The sequence below is a fragment of the Podarcis bocagei genome, assembly GCF_964188305.1.
Source record: "Podarcis bocagei genome assembly, chromosome: W".
In the NCBI taxonomy this organism is placed as follows: Eukaryota; Metazoa; Chordata; class Lepidosauria; order Squamata; family Lacertidae; genus Podarcis; species Podarcis bocagei.
This window is the reverse complement of record NC_138131.1, coordinates 47,944,472-47,966,244: the sequence shown is the minus strand read 5'-3', so window position 1 is coordinate 47,966,244 and position 21,773 is coordinate 47,944,472. Positions and strand designations below refer to the sequence as shown.

General features: G+C 47.4%; 1 pseudogene across 1 annotated transcript in view; it reads left to right on the top strand.

The window, feature by feature from the left end:
• Positions 1-625: 625 nt before the first annotated feature.
• Positions 626-21,773, top strand: part of LOC308578010 (protein CIMAP1C-like) — a 32,974-nt pseudogene continuing 11,826 nt past the window's right edge. The window contains exons 1-4 of the transcript in view: positions 626-737; positions 3,310-3,479; positions 10,532-10,642; positions 11,263-11,376. The product of the transcript in view is annotated as a protein CIMAP1C-like (transcript). The remainder of the gene's footprint in view (positions 738-3,309; positions 3,480-10,531; positions 10,643-11,262; positions 11,377-21,773) is intronic.

The window sequence follows — 21,773 nt, the reverse complement described above, 5'->3', positions numbered from 1 at the left end:
TTTTTTTATGCTTTCTGGACTTTTTGTTTCATTTTAACTGGGATGTGGTCATTGTTGCCCAGGCAGCCTGTGCAAACACCCCTCTCTGAGCTCCTGGGAATGGGGGAAGGTTAGAATACAAATGCTGCAAATAAAACGAAAAAATGGAACAAAAAAAATCAATGAATACTATATCATATGAAGGCAAAGGAATGGGGAACATGGTCTTAGCATGGGCATAGCGAGGACTTTTGTTAGCGGGGCAGAAATGACATGATTGGTCAGTTAAGTATTTCTATTGTTTTATTTGATAGGGAGCAGCTGCCCTCTGTCCCCCCCCCCCCCTTAGCTATGCCCATGGGTCTTATGAAACAAAATGTGGTATTTTGGGCTTGTGGCTCTCCCCCCCCCCCCCGGCTGGTAACTTGCAAGGAAGGAGGACTTGTATTAGCAGCACACAAAGAGGGAGAGAGAGAGAGAGAGAGGGGGGGGGAGAGAGGGAGGGAGGGAGGGAGGGAGGGAGGGAGGGGGAGGGAGAGTATTCTGCCAGAACCATGGTAATATGGAAATAAACAAGTCTGGTTCCACACTTGCATCAGCATCGCCTGGGCAACCTGGGAGCGAATTGCGACATGAGGCATTGTTTATGTTCCAAAAAGGAGGGGGTAGAGGAGGAATTGGAAAGCTGAGTAACATCCCCACTCCTTATTGAAATCTACATCCAGATTTCCATTCCATCCAGAGAAGCAGCATCAGCGGTATGGGTGACTGACACAACCAATTGCTACTTTGATTGGTAACTGAAATCCTAAGACCTTTGTTTGCTGTGTATTAGCATGATTAGGGTTAGGGAGCATAGCAATGCAAAGGCCAGTTGCCACCTCTCTTAGAAACTCCAGAGAATTAGAAAGACACAGAAGAAATTGTTTGTATTCTCCAGATGCTGCCCCACAGACCATGCCACTAACAAGGAGATGACAAAAGGCATTGTTTTTGTGCCCTGTATTTAAGTTTTATTCCCCACCCCCTCCAAAGTGCTCAGGGTGAGGGATCAGGCCTGGTCTCATGCTCTGGAGGTGGTGCTCCCTTCATTCTGCTCCTCTGTCCTGAAGGGCTCTGGGATTAGGGTGGACACAGTTGTGGTTCTCCGGGGGGAAGGGTCAGACTTATGCTTGGAATGTCTGGAATCAGTATTTTGGTACCTGGAAAAGGGCAGGCGACAGCTTACTCATGCCAAAAATAAGCAGGATATAAATGTAAGAAAACAACTAGCTAAATAAATACTCCCCCTTCAATGCCATCTAGGTCTTCAGCTGGTGGGTCAGGACTTCCACCAATACTTCCACCATGCAAATATATGGTCAATGATGAAGAAATGGGTCCCCAAATGCATGTTACTGAAAAGGATGGAGATCCCTATCTAGCCTTTCGTCCATCATTGAATCACAGAACTGTAGAGTTGGGAAGGCCCATGAGTGTCATCTAGTCCAACCCCCTGCCATGCAAGAATCTTTTACCCAACATGGTGCTCGAACCCATGACCCTGAGATTAAGAGTCCCATGCTGCACCAACTGAGTTATCCTAGGTTCAACAAGTCTTGTGGCAGCAAATTCCACACATCAATGGTGAGTGTGCTTTGCTGCGAACAAATAAGAACGTAAGAACATAAGAATCTGTTGGATCTGGCCAAAGGGCATCTAGTTCAGCATTCTGTTCTCACAGTGACCAACCAGATGCCTGTGGGAAACCTGCAAGCAGGATCCAAGCACTCTCCTCCCATGTTTCCAGCAGCTGGTATTCAGAAGCAGGACATAGTCATAGAATCATAGAATCATAGAATCATAGAGTTGGAAGAGACCACAAGGGCCATCGAGTCCAACCCCCTGCCAAGCAGGAAACACCATCAGAGCACTCCTGACATATGGTTGTCAAGCCTCTGCTTAAAGACCTCCAAAGAAGGAGACTCCACCACACTCCTTGGCAGCAAATTCCACTGTTGTCCTGACTAGTTGTCATTGATAGCTTTATCCTCCTCTGTGAATTTATCCAGTCCTCTTTAAAAGCCATCCATGTTGGTGGTCAGCACTGCCTCCTGTGGGAGGGAGTTCCATAGTTAAACTAAGCGCTGTTTATTGGGGCTTTGCTTAATGCTATCAACACACATGAAACTATTTCCCCAACTCCTGCCTGCTGGTTCCCCTTGCATGTTTCTTTTGGTGTGTTTTCTACATGGCTATTTTGCTATTAATCATTTCTATTGTTTTCCTTCTGCTGTTTGGGATCGTGGTACTGTTGCTTGAGCTGCTTGCAATTATATTTTATGGTTGCAATTTCATTCCATGTTGTTCATTTTAAATTGTTCTGAGCTGCCTTGGGGACCTTGTTGTTGAAAGGCAGGCTGGGGGGGGCAGTAAAATCAGGGGTCGATAAGCTTTTTTTTTTAGTGCAAGGGCCATATTTGATAACCATCTGAGGGCCATGTACCAGTGTTGAATGGGGTTAGATACAAAAACTGGGTGGAGCAACAGGAGGGACTCTTTGTGCATTAGGCTATAATCCAGCTCCACATACCCTCCAAGTTTCTATACCTACCCCTGCCCCCATCTTCATTCAGGAAAGCAAGAGGCTTTGATCTCACATTCCAGCCAGGCAAAAGCACTTGAAGAGGGCACAAAGCAGGGGCAGGGAGGCTTGTGACCTGGAGAGAGTGCTAATGGTCAGAGAGAGAGAGGTCTGGTTGGTGGCATGTGGCTCCTGGGCTGAGCCTCCCATTCCTGGTTTAAATAAACAAAGGCACACAGACCTCTAGATTCACCCTCATTCCCTTAGCCCTTACAGTGCAGGGGCTGCAAAGGGGCTCTTCTCTGTCTGTTGTTGGACTAAAACTCCCATCATCCCATGGTGACTGGGGCTGATGGGAGTTGGAGTCCAACAAGCTCTTGGGATGTTGGCTACCCTGGCCTAGGTACATGCCGTTAAATCACATAAACAAGCAGCAATCTCCATTCTTTTAGCACTTATGGTCCTTATGTGGCCAAAACAGCACCATCTGTGCAAGACGGAGGGCTCAGCAAGCCTGGAGAAAACGGCAAGGTTTGAAGATAGGATAGGATAGGATAGGATAGGATAGGATAGGATAGGATCCCTCAGAGGAGAACACTCCCCCCTCCCCAAATAGCCCAATGTGAACTTAGCATACTTAGTGGAAATTGAATACTGTTTGGGGTGGGGTAGAACGGAGTAGCTGGAACCTTGAGCTGCAACACTCCATGGTGCAACATTTTATTGCAGGTTGGACTTGCATTCATTCATTTACTTTCATTCCCCAGAGCACTGGTGACACATACGACTCCCCACTGCAGTGGGCACACTCCAATGCCGACTTCCAGAGCCAAAGGTGCAGCTCAGCCTGTTAGTTGTCTTTCTGGTATCTCTAAGCATCCAGCCAGAGTGCCGGCCATCAAGAAGCAGTATGCGTCCATCAGTGCCAAGTATAAAGGTGAGCTGTGGGAATAGATGGGGCAAGAGAGAGAAGGAGATCAGGAATACAGAGGTACCTATATCTTTGCCAGTCTGGATGTGTTCAACAGCATTGTTGAAAGACCCTCTGGCATCTGGTTAGCCCCTGTGAGAACAGGATGCTGGACTCGGTGGCTGGCTGGCTTGATCCATCAGGGTTCAAAGAAATTTCAAAGAAATTTTATTGCGGCCGTAGGCCCATACAGATAAAAACAAGACATAAATAACAGTTTTTGCACGTGGGAAAAAACAGCCGCTAAAACACCACTATAACAATAAAATACTGTAGTATGGAATGGAAGGAAGGAATGACATGCTGCACCTTAATTAACTTGTAGTGCTCCTTGGCAGCGCTTTTGGGTAAGGACAGCGACCAGGAACCTAGCCACTTTCAGTGTCGTATGGATGTCCTTATCCTGCAAGATTTGGGCAAGGTGGAATTTTGGTGGGGTACCCTCTAGCTTCTGTATGATTAATCCCAACAAATTTGCCCGTGGCACATTGAACAAGGGGCAAGTGAACATAATGTGCTGAAGCGACTCCGGCGTCTCCTTATCACATTCGCACATGGCGGAGGCTTGGCCCTTTGAGAATCTATGTCTCAGGACATTAGAGGGAAAAACGTTAAACCTCGCCTTGGTGAAGGCCAGCCTATGGGCAACAGACGAAAGGGAGGAGAGGTATGATGGAACGCAGTAAGTTAAAGTGATACCAATGTTCTGGGGCGAACAAACACCTCCCCCCAGCGTATAATTTCGCTGTAAATCGATGTCGTCCAGTCTTTGGCGGATCAGTCTTTGAGCAGTGATTTGATCTAGTTTTAGGGAATCTAGGGGAGAGATTCCATAACTCAGGAGTTTGGCATGAATTCTACTAGTCCAAAGGCTGGAGAATTCATCTCGCCATAGGCATTGGACAAGGTAATGGTCTGGTAATCTGTGCCACAATGATAACCAATAATTGAAGACTTGCTTCCACAGGCAAGTTTCTAAGGATGCGATCTTCAATTCTAATCGGATGGCTGCGTTGCTTACGCACAGGGGGAGCATTAGGAGCCGACGTAGGAATTGGTTTTGCAAAGTCTCAAGAGGAGCAAGATCTGTCATCACGGCCCAGAGCGGGGCAGCATAAGCAAGCACGGGAACCACTTTTGCCTTGAACACCTTTAGGGCCGAGGGAACATGCAAAGCTCCATCCGAAAAGAAAAATCGGAGGAGCGCATATGACAGAGTTTTGGCCTTGTTGAGTAGGTGTTGAATTTGTGCTTTCCACCCCAAATTGTGTTGAAAAATAACTCCTAGGTATTGAAATTTTAGGACTTGCTCTATTTTTGCTCCACCAAGCTTCCATTTGTATAATCTCCGACTTCTGGCGAAAATCAGAATCTTAGATTTAGCATGGTTGATGGTTAATTGGTTGAGTTGACAGTACGTGGCAAAGATCTTCAGAGCTCTGGTTAGTCCAACACGTGTATAAGATAGAATTACCGCGTCGTCCGCGTATAAAAGGAGTGGACAGCGGTAATCCGCTAGTCTAGGCGCGTGTGTACTTGGAGATGAGTTGACTAGGGGTGCTCGCATGTCGCTGATGAATAGGTTGAATAGGCAGGGAGCTAATATACATCCTTGGCGCACTCCCTTGTTTATTGGAATCGAATTTGTGAGGTCGCCCGCAGGAGTAAGTCTCACTCTGGCAAGGGTACCTTCGTGGAGCTGGCTTATAAGCCATAAGAGTCTTCTATCGATGCCCTGTTTTGCAAGTTTCTCCCAAAGAATATTTCTAGGAACGCTGTCAAAGGCTGCCTTTAGATCTAAGAAGGCAGCACAAAGGTAGCCCCGGGGGGGGGGGGGGACGAGTACTTCCGTGCCAGATGGTAAAGAACTATCGCATGATCAGTTGTTGAACGTTTAATTCTGAACCCTGCTTGTTCGTGACCAATCTGATTAGTCTCGTCTGCCCATCGCAATAGTTTAGTCAGCAAAAAGCTGGCATAAATTTTCCCTATGATCGAAAGGAGGCTGATGTTACGGTAGTTTTCCGGCTCCATTGGAGAACCTTTTTTATGAATTGGTACTATAATGGCCTCCTTCCATATTTTGGGGATGAGACCAGAAGCGTTGATTGCGTCGAAGGTTTTGGCCAAGATGTCAGCCCACCATTTTGGGTGTAGTTTGATGGCTTCAGCAGGGATCAGGTCGGGCCCTGGGGCTTTGCCCGGTTTCAGCTGGGCTATTAGCTTGGCTATTTCGTCCGGATCGGTGGGAGGCCAAATAGGTAGGTGGGAAAACAGATGCATCAGATGGTCGGAGGGAGCATCTGCCTGTGAGAAACATTTCTTCAGGAACAATTCCCATGTCGGTGCTGGGATGACTGCCCTTGGGAATTTCCTCGCCCTTCTGTTAATCAAAGACCAGAATTCCCTGGATCTATGTGGTTTTGAAGCAGTAATCAAGGCCTGCCAGCGATTCTGTTGCCACTCGCGTTTGGCAGTTTTCTGCGTGCGTTTGTAAACTTGCTTGGCTTGTGCATAACTAGCTGGCAGAGTAGATGCATCGGAGGTCTTGTACACATTATATATAGCACGGAGGCGCTGTCTTGCTTGTTTACACTAAGAATTATACCAGGGGGCACCGTAAGTATACTCGTTTCGATTTAATATTTTGGGTGGTAGCCTGAAGAAGGACGTAAGATCAGTCGTATGGTGGTGGAAGCGTTTCAACACTATGCTATACTCGTCTGAGGCAGAGTCTATGTTGGAATGGGGCCCGAGGATTTCTTTTTGAAAGAATTCCTGATACCTTTGAGCCTGGGTCTCCGACCATTTGATTCCTCTTAGTTGGAGAGATTCGTTGGTTACCATCTGGGTCGCATGTCTATGGGCCTCTGACTGCCAGTTCAGGGAGAGCTTGGCTACAAGGGGAAGATGGTCACTAGATTGTACATTCTCGATCTTAAAGGTGGAGATACACTTAAGTATATCACTGGAAACCAGCAGGTAATCGAGAACGCTGTTTGATTTAACGCTCAGATGAGTGAAATCCCCTGGAATATCAGGGAGGCATGTTCCATTTAGGGGGACCAGATTTAAACGGATGGCCATTTGATAGAGGAGTACTCCAGCCTCGTTAACTCGTTGGTCTTTAGAAGTTCTCCTCATGATATGTTCCAGCTCATAATTATCAAGGTTTGGGGTAACCCACCATTTGGCTTTGGTTAGCGAGTCCCAATTTGCTGCTGTGCGGGCATTAAAATCGCCACCTATTATGGCCGGGGTGTTAGGAAACTTAACATAGCATGAGAGCAAATGCTCTTCTAGCGAGCCCCATTTAGAGCCCAGTTCGGAGGAAGAGCCCCCAGGTGGCAAGTAAGCATTTGTAACTAGAAGTGAGATCTTTTCCCCCGCAATCAGTCCAGTAAGGGCGTAAGGAGGCAAGGCCTGTACTAGAGTAAGTTTAGAATGTAGGTTGAGGGAGATGCCTATTATTAGGCCCCCTTTAGGGCGGCCTCCTTTCAGGGAGGGGCAGGCAGGGAGTTCTAGAAGCTCAAAGCCATTTAGGGAAATTTTCTCTACTTCCCACGATTCTTGGAGCAAGATGATATGAAACAGGTTAATATACTCCAGGAATTCTGGGTCAAGTTTTTTCCCCCTCCAGCCCGCAATGTTCCAGCTGAGGACTGATAGGGGGGAGTTCCTGTTGTGCCCAATTCGCTGTCATTTCAGGGAGAGATGTGAGTCCTTTGGAGGCAGGGCAGACCCCGCAAAAAAGTCAGTTATTTTACTTTGCACGGCAGGCACCTGCTGAAGGTACCTAGTCTTGAAGTTGGTAGTGAAGTATTCTGACTGAGGCGACAAAACGGGTCTCCCGCTGGGTAACCCAAGGGTGGACACTTCAGTGGGAAACTCCACAGGATTTGCTGAGACTGCCCCACCGCGAGGGCTGAAGGTCGCCAATGAAACCATTTGATTTATATGTCCGGCCGGGTCTTCAATCAAATCCGGGCCATTTTTTGATGTAGGTGGAGCACTCCCATGACCTGATGCTGGTGAAGGTACAGGGGATGCTTGGCATACTGGTACCGTTTGTATGTCGGGTCTATGCCGCTCAGGGGAATAAGAGGACTCCAGTTCCGGCATTGATGGATTAGATGGTAAGGAATTGTTTTGGTGGAAGGAACTCTGAGATACACTCCTCAGCGGGGGACTCTTGGAGGGCGAGTCAAAAATTATCAAGAGTTGAGGTGAGAGGCCAACTTGTGGGGCAAGACCTGGGTCTGCCAGGCGTCGGTGGGTTTTGCCCACAAATGGGGGAGACATGGGTTTAGGAGCAGGACTAAGGTGAGGAAGACTTCCTGCTTCCTTAAAACACGACTCCGAAAAGCTGGCAGGGTAGTCCTGAAAAGTGGGCAGAACTTTTCCGTTCTTCTGGACATGTATGAGCTGATGATTAAGTACTTCTAGTCTATCAATTATTTCTTGTTATTCTCTCGTTGGAAGGTCGCCAAAGGTGGCTAAAAGCTCTCTTTCCTCCGGCGGGGTCAGAGAATTACTTGCGCCAGTGGGTTTCTTTAGAGCTCGTGGGGGCGTAGGGTAAATCCAGTTTCGGTGCGGGTGGATATCCTCCGGGAGAGGAGGCTCAATGTCCTGAGGTACTCCCGACCTCTCCGACAGAGTCCGCTCCGTGCCGTGACCGGCAAGTAGAAGGGGGTGGATCATGCTATCCATAAAAACTCTTGTTGGGATGATATCATACCTAGCCAAGAGTGATTTCTGCCTGATGATAGCTGAAGGGATCCTTGGAGAGTAAAACGCAAGCATCACTTTCTGTTGCCTGAGGTGCTGGTTCAAGGGTAATACTGCAATGAGATCACATTGTGAGATTTCTATGTTTAGGAGATTGCTTAGATGCTTTTTAACCCCACTCAGAGTAAGCCACCTTGGTGACCCTGCCCCGATGTTTAGGCAGATTTTCTTAGGTTGTAGGGACAACGCTTGGTGTTTCAGTGCAGGATTTGGTTTATATTTAGGGATCACACTTCTTTTTTTGGTTGAAGGTATGGACCTCTGGCACTTCAATTCCCCTGTGTCTACAGTTGGTTTAAACTTTGACCAGGAGTTATCAATTTTCTGTTCGAGGTTACATAGCTGGGAGGATAGCACATCAATCTTCTTGAATATGCAATTAAGGGTTCTGACCACAAGATGGAGATGTTCATGTTGTTCTTGTCTTGCGCAGTCCTCAGCTCCGGCGTCCTGCACCACCCTCAGTGGGACATACCCTCTTCCTCCAAGCTTGCCGTCCGCAGATTTAATCTGAGGTAAAAATAATTCCTCTGGTGTTGACATTGTTTCTGGAGACGTTAGAGGGTAGAAACGGTTCTGAGTTTTCACCCTATAGCAGAATTCAATGGGGTCACTCCGTTTGCCAGGCACGGGGGGGTCGGTTTTTAATTGTTTGGCTCTTGGGGAGGGCAGAGCCTCGTCACAATCCCTTAGGCGTTTGCCTTGGCCCATCGTTATAAGTCTTTTAAAATAGCGGTGCTTAAAAGGTAGTAAAAAGTGGTAGAAAGGTAGTAAAAAGTGGTAGAAATAAAAACAACAACTGAATGTGAGCTGGCGGAGAGCCAGTAAGTCGAAGGCTGCTTCCAAGGCTGCCGGAGAATACAATTATCTGCTCATTAAAGCTGATTTACGATGCAGGCTTTACAGTTATCAACAATGTGAACTCCTGGCATGGGCTCCAACACCCTGATACAATCTTCAGCAAAAACTTGCAAGGCTGGGAGCCACAACACAGATTTTAAAGAGGATTCGTGATGGACTCCGGCAAATGCGTCTTACCTCATCGCCATCTTGACGCCGCCTCCCATCAGGGTTCCTTTTTTGTTCTTGTGGAAACCCAAGAAGGAAACTGATCTACATTTCTCAGTCACCATCAGAACTTTCTTCCAAGAGTACTGCTAGCATGCGAGACAGTGCATATTTCCTTGTTAATAAATAATAATAAATAATAAACTTTATTTATATCCCGCCCTCCCCAGCCGAAGCTGGGCTCAGGGCAGCTAACAACAATAAAATAATACAACATTCTAAAATCATTTCATTATAAAATTTATTCAAATCAAATTGATGGCAACCATTGGGCTAGAGTTCTGTGAAGATTGCCAAAGGAGGGAGTCAGGCTAATAATATTTTTTTTCTTTTGTTTTCCTTTTCCTGTGGCTGGTATGTCACCACTGCTGTTGTCCTACCAGGGTAACGCTTGTTTAAAGGGGATGAAGGAAGGGGGTTGGGAAAGTACAGGCAGAGCATAGGTGGTTGAGTAAAATGGGAAATCTTCTCTGGCTTGAATTATAGTCCGAGCCACAGAAGAATTCAGGTGCCTTGTAATGCTCACTTCCTATTGCAATGCAAATATCCTGGCCCAAGGCTAGCGAGATTTTACCAGAGGGAGAAGAAAAGTATGTTGTGGGACTTCCATCAGCCCCAGCCAGTCTGGTTCAGTGGTCAGAGATGATGGGAGTTGCAGTGCAGCAACACCTGGAGATCAAACACATCCATTCTTAAGGAAATTAGCCCTGAGTGCTCACTGGAAGGACAGATTGTGAAGCTGAGGCTCCAATACTTTGGCCACCTCATGAGAAGACTCCCTGGAAAAGACCCTGATGTTGGGAAAGATGGAGGGCACAAGGAGAAGGGGACGACGGAGGATGAGATGGTTGGACAGTGTTCTCGAAGCTACAAACATGAGTCTGATCAAACTGCGGGAGGCAGTGGAAGACAGGAGTGCCCAGCATGCTCTGGTCCATGGGGTCACGAAGAGTCGGACACGACTAAACTACTAAACAACAACAACAACACCTAGAGAGCTGTAGCTCCAAAACCCAATATATTATTCAATATATTATTCAACACAATATATTATTCCATTTTGCCCTTTTACCCAGTGTGGCAGCTCATAATCTGCAAATGCTAATGGTTCCGGGTTGTCTTCCCATTATTTTATTCCTCCCCCCCTTGTGGTTCTCTTGCAGGGCCAGGACCTGGGAAGTATGGTAGGTAGCCTCTCACTGGCATTAAGGACCATGACTTCACCAAGTATGCTGAGCCAGCCTACACAATGCGTGTGAAATCCAGTGAAAGATGTAAGATGCTGACAAGTTAGGTTCTGTGTTATTTGGGTTTTCCCAACAGCATTAACTGACCCACAGGGTGAAGCTGGCTAAACAACTGTTAAATTTGCTGGCAAAACATTTGAACAGAGATTGACAACCTGTGTTTTTGGGACTCTCTAATTATCGGGGCCACAGTTGATGGGACCTGGGTGATCCATGATCAAGAGCTGGGTGGCTTTCCAAAGTTTCCATTCCAACTGGATCAATGGCACTGCATGTAGGGGGCTAATGTAGTTGTTTCTTGACTACAACTCCCATCAGCCCCAGTCAGCATGGTCAAGAATGATAGGAGTTGTAGTCCAGCAAGGGCTGGAGGGTCTTATACTGCTGATTATTATGGTTGCACAAAAATCAGGGTTCTCAGTTGTACAGCTGTGGACCTTAGTGGGAAGAGGATGATCTACACTTAAGCCATGTTGAAGGATAACAGGAATGGAGGTGCAGGGGGGCGGAGCTTAACATATTCACTGCTATCTAGCTAGTGGGTGCCTTTAATTGATATCGGATAGGAAGTCAGTCATTGCAACCAAGCTAAATAGCTCAGAATCCACACCATGCCTCATGCAGACAATTCTTCTTTCCTTTGCAAGTGATCTCGATCACGGAGAGTCCTGGGCCCTGCTACTATGTGGACCCAAGCATTTCCCGTCTAGGGATATGGAGACCAGTTTCATTCCGCATGGTGCAAGAGAGAAAGCGGGCATGTAAGTTGAAAGATGAGAGATACTATGATGGTCAAGATGGGGCTGGAGTGGCATCTGTGCAATTTTGTGATGAAAATGTTTCTTTCTCACCTTGTGCAAAGAAGGCTTGTTGGTCAATCCCTGAACATGAAAGAGAGGGAATGAAAAAGAATGAGTGTGAGTGAATGAGCAGGTGTGTTATGCATGAAAATGGATGTGTGGGAGCATTATGTGTGGAGCTGTGGTCTTAAACCACTGAGTCTCTTGGGCTTGCTGAGCAGAAGGTTGGTGGTTCGAATCCCTGAGACAGGGTGAGCTCCTGTTGCTCTGTTCCAGCTTCTGCCAATCTCGCAGCTTGAAAGCATACCTGTGCAAGTGGATAAATAGGTACTGCTCCAGGGGGGAGGTAAACGGCGTTTCCATGCACTCTGGCTTCTATCACAGTGTCCCGGTGCACCAGAATGCTGGCCACATGACCTGAAGTGAGATGAGCGCCACACCGCATAGACGCCTTTGACTATGTATGTAAGGTCCTTTACCTTACATTTACCTTTTACCTGCATGCATGTGGATTTGTGTATGAATGACAGAGAGCAGGGGTAGACTTTGGTAATACGGTTTTCTAAGTGAGGACAAAATTTGGCACTTCCCCCAATATATTTTATTTCCACAGTAATTCCTTTTGGTACAGTTGCTTTTTAATGGGGTTTCTCAGTAGGTACCCACATGAATATAAGTATTAATTATTACTATTATTATTACTATTATTATTGCTACTACCAATATTATTATTACTATTATTATTATTATTTTATGCCCCCTTGGCTCAGCACCCTGAGCAGGGGAACAGCCTGCACTGCCCTAGATCTGGCACTACAGAGAGAAGCATATGAAAAAGAGACAGGTGGCCTCACCCTCTTTTTTTATCAGCCACACTCACTGTTTGTCCCAGCCCCACTGGTTTGCAGGCCCTGGAAGGTTGACTGCATGGGAGTGTTGTCCATAGGCTGTAAAAGTTTATTCACTCTTTGATAAAAAAAAATATTTCTGAGTAGGGGGTTTTCAAGAACCAGACAGGAAAACCAGCTATGTACAGAGACCTTACCTAAGTGGGCTGTTTGATGTGGGAGATTGTCTGGGGTGATATCAAAGTGTAGTTTAAAAGTGTCTGTGACGCCCATCCATCCCTCCATTCATTCCATGTGTGTGTGTGATCCCTATTGCTTTCCAGCTATTGGCCTTGACCGAGTGGGGCTGCTCTGGATAAAGGGGCATTCAAGGAACTGGGGGAAATATAGTTTTCCTGATTGGTGTTCCACCAAGTCAACTGGGTTGAAAAACACTTTTTACCATTAGGGTGTCTAAGTGTCCTACTTTACAGAGGGCAGTCCTCTAGCCAAAGGGTTCTTCCATGTGCTATATATATCAATAGTAACACCTTGAACCTGGCCTGGTAGCAAATCAGCAGCCAGTGCAGATCTTTGAGCACAGGTGTTATATGCTGACAAGGTCTCACTCCTGCCAGCAATCATGTTGCAGCATTCTGGTCAATCACGCTGGAAGTCTCATCTTCCTGATGCCAAGGGACCATAAGATGTTGAGCATGTGGCTGATGAACGGACAGAAAGGAGAGCCACCAAAAACAGCATAAGGGAAAACAAGAGGGTCATGTTGCTTTAGAGTCATAATCTAGGAAGTAGTCTGGAGGGTACCTATGGAATTAACAGTAAATGACAGTGAATTGCAAGGGAAGATGTCATGGAAGAGATTAATAGCAGTGCACTCTTAACTCCACAGGTGATGAACTTAGTTGGAAAGGCTGCTAGAAGAGGAGATTGGAGGACAATGCCATGATTTTTAAAAGTGGGGGGGATTTTCAGTCAAGGCAAGGAGGATAGTGCCTCTTCCTCCAACATCCTCAAAATCACAACAGTTTACAAATGATTCAGCTTAAGAACAAATAGAATTCTCAAATTTAGAGAGAGAAAGAGAGAGAGAATATGCAAGGCTTGTCATCTACAAGGAGGAGCAGAGTATTGTAGCAAATACATGGGGAATGCTTTTCCCTTTCGTTTGAGAAACATCAATGGAAGCTTGGGATCTACTAATAGATCAATAAGTGGGGTTTTTTTACTCCTAACATTAGCAAGTAAAACAGCAACTTAAAAAACAAACAAACCCTGCATGGCAGATTGCTCCTTCTCTTTAAGCCTCAATGTTTCTCACCTGTCAGATTTTACATCCATCATTCCTGCCTCCTCCTGTGCTCCTGTAGGATATGATGTATCTGTTACAATATAGAAGCAATGCGGCCACGAGCTGGTAGCTTGAAAGCAAAACATAATGGGAATGTTGGGACTGTTCCGTGGGAAACAGAGGGACAGTCAATTAACAGTGCAGAGAGCACCGGAATTAGCTGAGAGCGTAATATGAGCTGTACAGGAAGTACAGGTGGAGTTTGTCTCTCGGCTGTTGGAGTTTGAAGAGAGCAGTCGTGTTTTTCTGTAACGCTGCAAAGACAGAAATAAAGGCATGTAAATACGTTTCTGTCTATCTCTTTCCCCTGCCGGGGGGGGGGCAGGAAAGAGGGGGGGTGTTCTTCTCACGCTGAGAAGGATCGCCTATCACGACCTAGCCTGTATCCTGCTGGGGAATGCAGACAGGGAGGTCATCAGGAGATCAAGCCGGGTGCCTAGAGAGTTGCCAGTTTCTCCTAATAAAGGCTTGATTCCCAACATCTGGTAGCAGAGGATGGTTTTGATCCATGAAAGCAACAAGAGAGGTTGATGGAGCGTACTTCATCCTCTGCAAGGAGATAAGGAAGATATGGTAGCGTGCGGATGGAAGCACCGGAGGAGGTGTTTTTGCTGAGCAACGGAACCCCTAAGGTATGCTAATTTTATGGCTGTGAGAGTGAACGCGAATTGAGACATTCTTCGGTTCACTGAGTGTCTGCTTTTGGATGAAACCAGCACTGAAAGAGAGCCACATATTTCGCATACCTGAGTCTTGATAAGCCTGGAATGTCCAGTTGCTAAGCAACGAAACGTCAGTAAAGTGGAAAGTTACCGGCCAACAACGGAAGAGGGGCTGGGACTGTGAGAGGCTGGTAAACAGCGTTTGTTTTGTCTAATATCTCACTGCTCTTGAAAGGACTTTCAAAACAGCCTGTGTTTAACTGCCAAGTGAGGCAGTAAACAGCCAATAGACTCTTGAAATTTTACAGGCTCGAGAGTGAGAGCTGAGGCTTGGATTCAAAATGGATGCCAAGAAGGGAGGAGGCTTACCTTACCCACCTCCACTGACTAATGACAATTATTCCTCATGGTCTGTAAAGATGAAAGCCCTGCTTCAGAATCAGAGGATTTTTGGGGTGATTGAAAACCCCATCCCTGCTGCACCAACGCCAGGTTGGAATTCACAGAATGTGAGAGCCAGGATGGCCATAATTCTCTGTATCTCAGATGATCAACTCGTGCATATTCAGAATTTGCAATGCGCGCGTGAGATTTGGCAAACGCTGCTGTCAGGGGTTCAGGAGCAGAGGCACAGGAAAGGGAGGAAACAGAGAGCGAGGGGGAGGAATCCGGAGGTAATATGAGCGATGACAGCGGCCCGAGATCTCTGAGTCTTTCCAGTGAATCGGAAGATTCACAGAAAGGGGCGCCAGTGGTCAGAGCAAGGGGGGCGCCTAGGGGGACACCCCAGGTAGAAGGGACCAGAGGGGACTCAGAGAGCAGCAGTTGGAAATCGGGACCAGCTTCCCCACCAGAGCGCAGTAGGGGGGAGGGGTCCCAGGTATCGGGATCTGGCGGCTCGCCGCAAGCGGGAGGGCAGGAGTTAGGATTGGCCACACCTCCATCGGGGAGCGAGGAAACGGTCAAGAGGAAGGTTGAAGGCTGCGCGCGCGCGCCAAGTTCAAATGCACAGGAAGCCCGCCGCAAGGAGGGAGAAGAGTCGGGGGGGTCAGCGTCAGAAGAGTCCAGGAAGGAAGAGACCACGGGGGGTAGAGGGACCCAGAGGAGAAAGGAAAGACGGAAGAGGTGGAGTAAGGCTAGAGTATTAAGTTGGTGTACAGGAGGCGGAGACTCAGACGGAGCTTCGCCGGTCTAGCTTCTAAGACGTAGAGCTGCGCGCTGCGGCTTGAAAATGGAAACTGTAGCTCAATAAAGAAGTTTGTACAATACTGCCGGCTAGCGTGGTCCTCTGTGAGCTGGGACCTGGAAGCGGCTCTGACAGCTGCGTAGAATACATCAAAGAGATGCTGGTTCTTCAGCGTTGCTGCATTTTGAAAAGCTGACCAATCTAAGGCTAGTGCCAGATGGAGATGTACAAGCGCATCTGACAGAGATGAAATTCTTACGCCAGCAGATGGCGGAATGCAATTTCCCTCTACAGGAAGACATATTCTGCTTCATGATTATTAACAGCCTTAATCGGACTTATGCTGCTGCATCGTGAGTGTCGGAGAAGGCCTCTCCCTCCTCAGGCTCACTCCATCCGGCCTAGGGGGCGGGGCCCAGGCTCACCTTCGCCACAGCCTTAAGAGGCCTCATTGAGGCCTGGGACATCGCTGCTGCTGCATCGGAGTGTCGGAGAAGGCCTCTCCCTCCTCAGGCTCACTCCATCCGGCCTAGGGGGCGGGGCCCAGGCTCACCCCCGTAATAGCTTTAAGGACACTGGTGCTGCTGCAGCAAATGTTGAAGATGTTTATATATATTTTAAGGTGTTTTAAAGGTGTTTTTATTGTTTACTTTGTTGTACCACCGTGAATGGTGGTTTTTATCTATGTATTTTTGTTTGTTCCGTCTTGTTTTGTTTTTGGGGTTGGACATCGAGTGGGGTGGGGATTGGTTTTGTTTGGGCATAATTGTTTTGGTTGTTTTGTTTTCTAATTTGTAAATGGAGGTTAGTATGAGGCTTGGGATTGCTACCGTGGAGGGGCGAGGGAGGTATGGAGGTGGGGGCAGATGTTATAGGCGAAGGGGATTGAGATACGGATATGCTCGTACCCCTTCCAATCTGCGCCCCATCCCGAGGGACGAGGGTAGGGTGAGCAAGGATTACTCACTTCCTTCACTGGTGTTGTGCAATGCCAGGTCTATAGGCAACAAAACCGCTACCCTGCGAGATTTCTTTACCTCGCAGGGGGTTGACCTGGCTTGTGTGATGGAGACCTGGGTGCGCGAAGGGGTAACTGTTACCTTACGAGAGATGGCGCCCCCGGGTTTCTCCGTCCTCCACCAGTCACGGACTGTGGGCCGGGGGGGAGGGGTGGCAGTATTAATCCGGGAAGATTGTTCTTTCAGGGCTCTACCATCGCCATTGATCCCTGGCATTGAATGTGTTGGCCTAGTGTGGGGCTCCGAGGAGAGCTTGGCTGTCTGGCTGGTGTACCGGCCACCTAGCGTACCAGCAGCCACCCTGTCAGGCCTGTTGGAGGCGGTGGCCGGCTGGGCCTTGGAGTTCCCTAACCTATTGGTATTGGGAGACTTCAACTTCCACGCTGATGCCACTCCCTCCTCACAGGCTCTGGACCTGGTGTCTTCCATGGCGACACTAGGGCTCTCCCAGTTTGTTTCGGGCCCCACACATCAAGCAGGCCACACGCTGGATTTGATCTTTGGCGCCGGTATAGATGTGATCATGTCTCCTTCGATGAAGGTGCCATGGTCTGATCACTATGCTCTGAAAGCCAGGATTGATGTTCCACCCCCACCCTGCTTAGGTGGCGAGCCGATTTGGGCTCGCCCGCAGAGGCTGATGGACCCTGATAGATTCCGTCAAGCCTTGCGGGACCTTTCTCCCCCTGGCGACTCATTGACTGAGCTTGTTGAGGGCTGGAATACCCAGCTCCTGGCAGCCATCGATGAGATTGCACCTAAGCGCCCTCTACGACCCCGCAGAAACCGGGCTCCCTGGTTTACCGAGGAGCTTCGGAAAATGAAGCGGGACCTCAGACGGCTAGAGCGAGTATGGCGGGGTGCCCGTGACGGAGCCTCAAGAACATCTTATAGGGTTTTTATGAAAACCTATGAGATGGCAGTGAAGGCCGCTAAGACGTCTTACTTCTCGGCTTGCATTGCATCCGCTAGCTCTCGCCCGGCGCAATTATTTAGTATAATTCGGTCTTTAACATCCCTTGAAGGACAGCCAAATTTAAATAACAATCTGACACACAGCTGTGAGGCATTTGCGAGCTTTTTTGCGGAGAAGGTCCTGTTGCTCCGCCATGACCTCCCTGCCAATTTGGATACAATAAAGGAACTGGAGGCCCCTCGACTGTCCTCGGGTCCAGTATTGGACCACTTTGACCGGATATCTCCAGCCGATGTGGACAGATTCCTCCAAGCTGGAAAGCCCACCACCTGTCCTCTTGACCCGTGCCCGTCATGGCTGATTAGAGCGTGTCCAGACGAGGTGCGGGCCCCCCTGGGGGATATCATCAATTTGTCCCTTGGCACCGGGATATTCCCAGGGGAACTGAAGGAGGCGGTGGTGCGTCCGCTCTTAAAGAAAACATCATTAGATCCCTCAAATCTATCCAATTACCGCCCGGTCTCGAATCTTCCATTCCTGGGTAAGGTGATTGAGAGAGCGGTTGCTGAACAGCTTGGTAGGTTTCTGGATGAAACATCTGCTTTGGATCCATTCCAGTCCGGCTTCCGCGCTGGTCATGGGACCAAGACGGCTCTGGTCGCCCTAACAGATGATCTCTGCAGGCAGCTGGATTGAGGCGGGTCGGGGCTGCTGATTCTTCTAGATCTGTCAGCAGCCTTTGACATGGTCGATCACGAACTCCTGGACCACCGCCTTGCCGACGTGGGGATCCAGGGCACAGTCCTTCAATGGCTGCGCTCGTTTCTCTCTGGTCGGGGACAGAGGGTGGCGCTTGGGGGGGAATTGTCATCGCGCCACTCCTTGGTGTGTGGAGTGCCTCAGGGTGCAATTCTCTCCCCTGAAGCGTCAGGCAAAAGTCGTACCAAGTCCCAGGTGAAACCTGCAAAAGACTTCCGGTCAGCACCAGCGACAAATGGCGGATTCCCTCTGAGCTCCGGAGGGAATCGGCTCCACGGGGACAGGGTCTGACCGCTGCGGCGAAGCGGGACCCGAAGAAATCTCAGGCGGGGAAGCCTGAGAACTTGGAGACTCGGCGGGCTCCGTTTGCGCCCCCCTTTTTAAAGGCTCCGGAACGGAAAGGGGGTGTGTGGCGCGGAGAGCGCTGATTTCTTTCTGGACAATTGGAAGCTAAAGCAACTACCCGTGAGTAGGAGTAAGCAAGTAATTGGAAGAAAAATTTAGTTAATTTGGCACCGAAACGGGAAAGGCACAAACAGGAAGTCTGCCTCTTCCAACTTGTAAATAGATTAAAGTAAAGAGACTGTAAAGCTGTAACCCTGAAAGACGACTTTTAAAGGTCAAATCCAGCACCAAAAAAGACGACTCCCCTCCGGTTTGCAGGAGTGGAGGGGGGAGAACCGAGCATTATTTTACCTGCAAGAAAAGAGGGTGTAAATATATTTCTGCTGTCTCGGAAATCTGGGAACGGACTGCCTATGACAGGGAAGGTCGACCAGTGGGAAGAATTGTCTGCATGTTAAGGGTAAAGAATATTGACACTTTGAGAAAGATACAGTGTTTATAGATCTGCCTTTGACTATAAAGTAACTTTTTAGAGACACTGAAACTTTTCTAAAAGCATTGAAACTCTGGCTTTTGAGGGATATTGGAACTTTTAAGAACTATACTTGTTTTTAACAGTTGCATAGTGAAGTTGGAAGGGTGTCCCCCTAGAGGAGACTACGTTGTAACAACTATTTTGTCATCAAGTTACCAAGCTCTGGAAAATTACTTTGCAAAACAAACTCACCAAGCGTGTGACTGACCTTGGGCTTGTTATGGCAGATGGGAAAGGGAAGATAGAGCTGGTGAGTGGCATACAGGATAAAACTACCAGATCCGGCAGACAATACAAGACTGATATTACTTTTCAGAGAAGGGCCTCAACATCCGGAGCGGCAGGCACAGTAGGAGCTGCTGCTTCGCAAGTAAAATCAAAAGCTATGTCATCTGAAGAGCTATTGGCTCAGGCACTTGGCAAAATTGATGCATCTTTGGAAAAATTAGCCAAACAGGTTGCAGAGACAAATAAACAAGTAGCTGGGGCCTCAGCAAAAATAGATTTGAACACTCCAAGTATTAATGAACTGGGGAACAAGGTGAACTCCAATACACAGTCCATTGAAAAACTATTAGAGGAATCAGCCTCGACTCGACAGATTGCAGAGGAAGCTAAGGATATTGCAACTGCTGTTCAAGAGAAGATACCACCGGTATATAAGAAATTAGAGGATCACGACCTGACACTCTCTATGATTGAATTACAAAGAAAGGAGAGAAACCTAAGAATTAGAGCAGTACCTGAAAGTGAGAAAGACAACTTGATAGACTTCCTTACAAAGGAATTCACAGACTTTTGGCAACAAGACCTGGGGAAAGATGAATTCAAATGGTGAGTGCATTTAGACTCAGCAAAAGACAAGGAAAGAACAGAGCAAGAGATTGTTTGATCACCTTAAGAACAAAAGAAGAAAGAGATAAAATCTTGAATCTGCACTACCAAAGAACCTTGGAAATTGAAGACTCATTTGTTGAGTCCTTCAAGGATATACCTAAACACATTTTGGATATAAGGGCTTATTATAAAGATCTTGTCGGCCTACTTAGAAGAAATAAAATACTCTTCAGGTGGGAATTTCCCCAAGGTTTATCTTTTAAATACAAAGGAAGGAAAATAAGAATAAGGACAGTGAATGATACAGACAAGTTTCTGAAAGATCACGAGGAGGACTTACAGAAGGAAGTGGAATCAGGAGAGGAGCTGACTGCATCAGGAAAAGGAATTCTAGACATAGCAAACTTGTCATTTGGATTCCCGGGCCCAGGGAAAGACACACCACCGACAGAAGAACAACAACAACTCGGTGCAGTTGGAGGGAAAGCTAAGTAACTTACCATGGCTCTGCAACTTTTAACCTGGAATTGTAATGGACTGAATTCCCCTCGGAAGAGGAAATCTGTTTTTCATGTATTAAGGAAAGAACAATTGGACTTGATTTGTTTAAAAGAAACACATGTAATGAGGCTACACAGGAAAATGCTTATTAATAAGAGATTGGGACAAGAATTTATTTCGTATGACAAAGTTAAAAAGAGAGGCTTGGTGATATATGCAAAGGAGAAATTGCTACCAAAATTTCATAGAATCATAGAGTTGGAAGAGACCACAAGGGCCATTGAGTCCAACCCCCTGCCAAGCAGGAAACACCATCAGAGCACTCCTGACATATGGTTGTCAAGCCTCTGCTTAAAGACCTCCAAAGTAGGAGACTCCACCACACTCCTTGGCAGCAAATTCCACTGTCGAACAGCTCTTACTGTCAGGAAGTTCTTCCTAATGTTTAGGTGGAATCTTCTTTCTTGTAGTTTGGATCCATTGCTACGTGTCCGCTTCTCTGGAGCAGCAGAAAACAACCTTTCTCCCTCCTCTATGTGACATCCTTTTATATATTTGAACATGGCTATCATATCACCCCTTAACCTCCTCTTCTCCAGGCTAAACATGCCCAGCTCCCTTAGCCGTTCCTCATAAGGCATCATTTCCAGGCCTTTGACCATTTTGGTTGCCCTCCTCTGGACACGTTCCAGTTTGTCAGTGTCCTTCTTGAACTGTGGTGCCCAGAACTGGACACAGTACTCCAGGTGAGGTCTGACCAGAGCAGAATACAGTGGCACTATTACTTCCCTTGATCTAGATGCTATACTCCTATTGATGCAGCCCAGAATTGCATTGGCTTTTTTAGCTGCCGCGTCACACTGTTGGCTCATGTCAAGTTTGTGGTCAACCAAGACTCCTAGATCCTTTTCACATGTACTGCTCTCAAGCCAGGTGTCCCCCATCTTGTATTTGTGCCTCTCATTTTTTTTTGCCCAAGTGCAATACTTTACATTTCTCCCTGTTAAAGTTCATCTTGTTTGTTTTGGCCCAGTTCTCTAATCTGTCAAGGTCGTTTTGAAGTGTGATCCTGTCCTCTGGGGTGTTAGCCACCCCTCCCAGTTTGGTGTCATCTGCAAATTTGATCAGGATGCCCTTGAGTCCATCATCCAAGTCGTTGATAAAGATGTTGAATAAGACCGGGCCCAAGACAGAACCCTGTGGCACCCCACTAGTCACTCTTCTCCAGGATGAAGAGGAACCACTTATACCGAAAACAGAGACTGAAAAGACTCAACTTAAGAACTACCGTCCCATATCCTTATTAAATGTGGATTACAAAATTTTTGCTGATATTTTGGCTAAGAGGCTGAAAAAAGTACTGATTGAAGAGATTCATAAGGACCAAGCGGGTTTTCTGCCG